Genomic DNA, 6,000 nt, shown 5'->3' with positions numbered 1-6,000 from the left:
ACCCGTACCCAGATGAGGGACGATGACCGCTGGACCCGCATGAAAGTGATGGTGGAGAATCGTGGGTCGGTCAGAGGAATAACTTGCCGGACTTTGGTGATGGACTGGAGATGGGAGATGTGGGAAGGAGGAAGGGCAACTCTCAGTTTCTAGCAGGCACAACTGAGTGGTGGGTGACAGGGGGACACTGGGGGGAGACCAGGTTGGGAAGCAGGCAGGATCAGGATTCTCAGCTGTGACCTGCTGAGTCTGGGAGCCTCAGATATTCCAGGATCTGGGCAATAGGCTCTGCAGGTGGGAGGAGATGAGCATGAGATTCTGAAGGGAGAAAGTGGAAGGAGAAGAGAGGAGACAGGGGAAGGGAGGGAAGGGAAAGAAAAGGAAGGGGAGGGAGCCTGAGAATGACCAGGCTGCAATGATAAGGACTGCAAAGGGGACTGAAAGCAGGGGGCTTAGCTGAGAGACAAAGAAACTGTGAGTGCTCTGTGGATGCCAAGTGCAATAGTCAGTATAGGCCAGGTTGTGCTGTGGGGAAAAAAAATCCCTAAAGTTTCAAACGCCTAAAATGACAAAAGTTTCTTTCTCCCTCACTCTCTACATTCAGTTTAGATTAGCAGAGAGTCTGCTTGTCAGGGTCTCTTTGGAACCTAGGTTGATGGAGGCTCCATCTTGAGCTAGCTTCTTAGTAGCCCTGAAAGAGAAGGGAACCTGAGAATGGAAGGTTTCTGCCTCCTGTTTTGCTGGCAAAGTGATTTACTGGGCCTCATCTAATTTCAAAGGAGGCAGGGAAAACAATGTTGCCATAAAGCCCCGGAGGAAGAGAAAGGAGAGTTCTTGGGCTGCACGGCACTAATCACTAACACCCTGAGGAAAGAGCACCAAGAGGAGGGAGTGGCCGTTTGAGCTCTATGCTGCCCAGAAGCTAGTCATCTGAGGGCTGAGAAATGTCCTTTGACTTGAATGATAGAAAGGCCCTTAATGACCTGAGAAGGAGGTGTGGGGGTGGGGGGAGTGCGGGTGCAGGGAACAAAGGTCAGACAGACTGGGATGGATTCTGGAGGGCCTGGGAGCCGGATAGGAGACCGGAAGTGGACACCACTGTTTCCACTCTGTCAGCTGGGGGTGCAGCGGGAGTCAGGGAGGAGGCTGGATACCAGGGAAGGTCAGAGTTAGGTGTGTGCTCTTTCCTGGGAGGTAACTTCAAGGTGCAAAGGGCCCTTGAAAGGGAGAGGTTGAGGATGTGAGAGTAGGAAGGGATGGTCTCCATGGGAGAGGACAGTCTGCACGTGCTCATGTACCTGGGATGCTGTTATTTCCTGCCTAACTGCCCAAATCATGCTACCAGGGCCTTCATGGGCCTCTTCTTCCTTAGGGCAGCGTCCACCAGCATGGTGGCCTCGGGTAGGTTCGTGGGCCGCGGGGACAGAGCCTGGGTGTGCAGGCTGGAGTGAGTACCAGAACACATCAGGCCCCATGTGGGGAAAGGAGCCAGGTGTGGGGACAGAGGGAGGCCAGAGACAGCTGTTCCCAAGCCACCACATTCCAGCACACCACTGGAAGGAATCCACAAATTCCAGGCTGAACTGGGCCTTCCAGGTCATTAGGAAGGTGTATTTGTTAAGGTGTGGTGGTGGTTGGGGGGGGGGGTAACTGATTGTGATATAATGGAGTTAGCTCCATTTATACTTTTTAAATATTTAGACCTCTGAGATATGGATCTCCATTTAACCTCTTTTTCTGGACCCCCAAAAATGTTAGGGCTGGGCTGAGATATGAAATAAATTCACACTTAATTTTATGATATTTATAGTATACTCGGTTACATAGACTTTGTTATATAATTATAAGTCATAGAAGAATATGTCTAACATCCCAGTCTGATTGGTGTATGTATGTGTATTCACACACACACACACACACACTACAGTTTATATTTTTTCGGCTGTTGCCCTGTGATACAGAAACAAAATTTCAGTGGCATACAAGAGGCATTTATTTCTCCTGCACCTGCAGGTGGCTCTCCTAGTCCCACCCCACAGGTCTCATTCTGAGGCTCCGCCTGGGGGCCTGCAGCTGCTGCCTGGGGCCTGTTTTCTGGGGCAGCAGAAGACAGGCAGACTCAGTGCTGGCACGAATTCACGTCGGCTGGAACCATGATCTGCTAAGTTCCCTTCGGTGAAGCCCAATATCAAGGTGGGAAGCTCTTTCTGCCCACCCGAAAGCCAAGCTGTGGCAAGAGTGGAGATGTCTCTAGGTACGACAGAGCAGGGAAAGACTGGAATCAATAATTTAACCTCTCACACGTACCAAACTGAGGTTCCCTAGGAAGAGGAAATGAGATTGCCAGAGAGTGGCGGGATTCATTTGTAATTAGTTCTAATTACTAAAAGGATCAATGTCTTAATTTTTTGCAACTTATTTGTATTCTGATATTCCTTCTGTAACAAAGCAAAAAGAAGAGGCTCTCGATTTTCCCCCACTGCCAGTGAAAATCCTCCATGCAAAATTTTTACTAGTTGGTTTCATCTGGAAGCCTGTCTAGCCATTTGAAAAAATAGATTCATTTTCAGATCCAGACCTTTTTAGATGCAAAAGTTAATTTTAAAAGGCTAAGAAGGGCTCTAAATGTAAAATCAGAACCGTCACAATTTGCAGGGAGATAATATTCTGAAATGTATCAAGATGCGTTTTCTTTTTGTACTTCCTTCGGTGACCTTCCAGTTTTTCAGCCAGAGGCTTGCATCGCCTAGAGGTGGAGGAGGAGGGAGGCAGCCAGGGAGGACAGCAGGAGAGGAGGGAGGAGGGGAGAGAGCAGGGGAGGGAGGGGGAGAGGTGGGGGGAGGGAGGAGAGAGAGGACAGGGAAGAGGAGGGGGAGGAGGGGCAGAGAGAGTCTGGAAGGGAGGAAGATTGGATGGCTGAGGGGAGCTGGCTGAGGGAGGGGACTTGGGGCAGGAGCTAGAGGCCCCATGTGGATCAAAGGAGTGACACAAGAGGGTGTCTACCCTGCCTGGTGATGTGCAAAAAGCAAGTGACAATCACAGGATTCCAGAAGAGACACACTTCCGTGCCATTTATGTCCAAGTTCCAAACAGACACAGCTGTTGTCATTGTTCATGACATTCCCGTTGCCAAAAGTAGACAAACGTGCGTAGAAGTGATACAACTTAAGCTGGGGAAGGAGAGAGGGGTTTAAACTGCTCTGTATCATTTTGTTTGGTTTTTAAAGAGAGAGATGAAGCAGGCTTTTCAAATGGTGAGGTTTGTTACATCGGGATGTCTTCGATTATTTTCTATAGTTTGAAATACAGAATGGGGGAAAGAGAGGCTGTGGATAGGTATGAATAGTTTGATCTCATATTTTAAATGTGTGAATGTGCGTGCACTCAGGGTGCCTTTGGGACTGTGCTTCTGTGTGTATGTGATTATCTGTGGTTGGCTGGATGCAGTGGGGCATGCTTGTAACTGCAGTGATTGGGAGGCTGAGGCAGGAGGATCTCAGGTTTGAGGTCAGCCTCAACAACTCAGTGAGACCCTGTCTCAAAATAAAAAATAAAAAGTAGCTCGGGGTAGAGCACCCCTGACTTCAATCCCTCAGTCACACACACACACACACACACACACACACACACACACACACAATCTGTATTGTGTAGCACTCTTTTGTATATACATTTGCAGGTGAGCAGGTGGGCATCTGCTGTGCCTCTGTCTCTGTTACTATGTGTATCTGTGTCTATCTATTGTTGTGCTTGTGTCTTTGAGCATGTGTATTCATGTGTGTGTATCTGTCTGAGTCTGTGCAATTGTGTGGGTGCACACTTGTGTGGACATGAATAGGAAAATGGCTGGTGATTACATCAAATCACTGGGACCGTTCCTTTGGGAGGGGTGAAACAGGATTTTTTTCCCTTCATTTTATTGAGGTTTATTACTTTTTTGCGATGACCTTGTATTCTTTATTTTTTATTAACTTGCATTAATTGTACATATTAACAGTGTTCTGCATGCTATTTCAATCCATGCATACGCTGTATACGGATCAAATCCCTCCTCCCTTTAGCCTCCCCCTCTCCTTCCAATATTTTAAAAGACTGTAAAGTGTTTCTAGGCATGAAAAATAAAAAGAATTTCCCAGCTGACCCTCTGGGCTCTCTGGGCTCCTCCCTTGAGCTGAATTGCCCTTTGCCTCTGGGGGCCCTGAGGGCAGAGGAGCCTGGGGACACTTCCCAGGCTTGCCCAGGGGCACAGCCCAAAGGAAACAGGACATTTTTCAAAAGTCTTATATTTTATCTTTAAATGTTAGGCAAATTTTACGCCTTCCCCCTTAAGGTATACAAGTTCATCTTAATTATACAGTCACGAGGTATTAAGCCTGGACTCTTGGAGTCAAGGGGCAGTTCCTGAGTTCCCATGTGTCTCCTGTGGGTGGGCTCCAGGCCAGCAGCACCCGGAAGGGAGAGGGTACAACCTAGGCCTATCCAGAACTCTTTGAAGGGTCAGTTGAAAGAAGAGACTAGCCAACAAAAAAAGAAAGAGGAAGTTTCCACCATCGTTTTCAAAATAATTCACACTTGCTGAGCGATTACCCTGGGCCAGGCTGCGTCCCTTGCATATGTCCACACACAATTCCCTGGGCATTCCCACCAGCTAGGTCCTCTCACTGTTCCCACATCACACAGCAGGACACTGAGACTCTGAGCCCGAAAGGCCAAGACCACCCAGTTGGACTCACACTTCCCAAGTTCATGCCCCACTTTCAGACAGTCTCCTAGTGGACGGGCCCAAGGGGAAGGAACTGCCTGGGACAAGAAAGAGGGTCAGTGTGCCAGGCTTTGGTCCCAGGAAGGCGCCCAGGGGCAGGGCTGACTCATCAAAGGCTACTTTCCTTACTGTATAAACTCTTTTCATGAGAAAAACTCTTGGACTCTCGCAAAAGCAATCTGCTGAGCCCTGTGACCTGTGAGCCCTGGTGGTCACTGAGGGCCACAGTGGTAGCCTCTCGATATTTAGAGGCAAGACTCAAGTGCTTAAGGCTGCTCCCGCAGGAGTCTGGACAGGGCCTATGTTGATTGAGAAAACCTGAGGAGCCCAAAGAGGGCCTCACCGGCCTCTCTCCACTGCAACAGCCTCGTCTGACCAGCAATCTCAGTAAATGCTGCTGTCCCTGGGCTGCTCTGGGGCCTCTTCCCAATGTCAGGCACTGCCTGCGTGGCCACCATTTCCCTGTTTCCCCGTAGTTGCTGTTGACAAGGAACAGCCTCATTCCCCCATGCCCCAAGGGGCTGCTGGAGGATCTCAGTTCTGTGCTGAAGCAGCTCAGGAGAGTGGAATGAACCCTGAGGAGGAACCCAGGTGGAGGGCCTGGGGGCAGTGGCCTGGCTTGGCTTCCTGGAAGTAGCCACCCTCTGCCAGACCACCCCCATATTTGGGCCTTGCATCTCCTGAGGGTTTGGGTGAAAGACAGTTGAGGACATAGCTACCTTAAATTTTCCTGGAGGTATCTGTTAGAGTTTGGGGGGCCTCTCTCCACTGTTCTTCTTTCCTTCTAGCTCAGGGTCAACAGCTTATAAAATTTGGGGGTGCGTCTTGAACACAAAAATCTGCCTCTCTGAGGCAGAGCTCCACTTGGCTCGGTATCCATTTCTCTTCCAAGGTGTGGGGCAGTAACCCCAGACTCCCCACCCCACCCCTAACCACAGGGAACCTGATTGGCTGAAGCCAATCCCTTTCCTAGCAGTAGGATTGCTAGGTGGCAGGTTGACTCGGTTTGGGCCAATAGGAGGCACCCGGGAGGGTCGTGGGAGCCGTTGGGGTGACTTCCTTGTTTTCCACGGGTGTTTAGGAAGGTCTGAAGCTTTGAGTTCCATTAATCTGGAGACCAGGGAAGAGCTGACATGAGGATAGCCCAATGTGCTGGAGATGGCAAGTGGAGAGACCCAGGGCCTTGATAACACCGCAGAGCCCCCCAGTCAATTCCAGGCTCCCTCCACCCACTTGCT

Source organism: Urocitellus parryii, chromosome 15 (assembly GCF_045843805.1).
Source record: "Urocitellus parryii isolate mUroPar1 chromosome 15, mUroPar1.hap1, whole genome shotgun sequence".
Lineage (NCBI taxonomy): Eukaryota > Metazoa > Chordata > Mammalia > Rodentia > Sciuridae > Urocitellus > Urocitellus parryii.
This window is presented reverse-complemented; position numbering follows the sequence as displayed.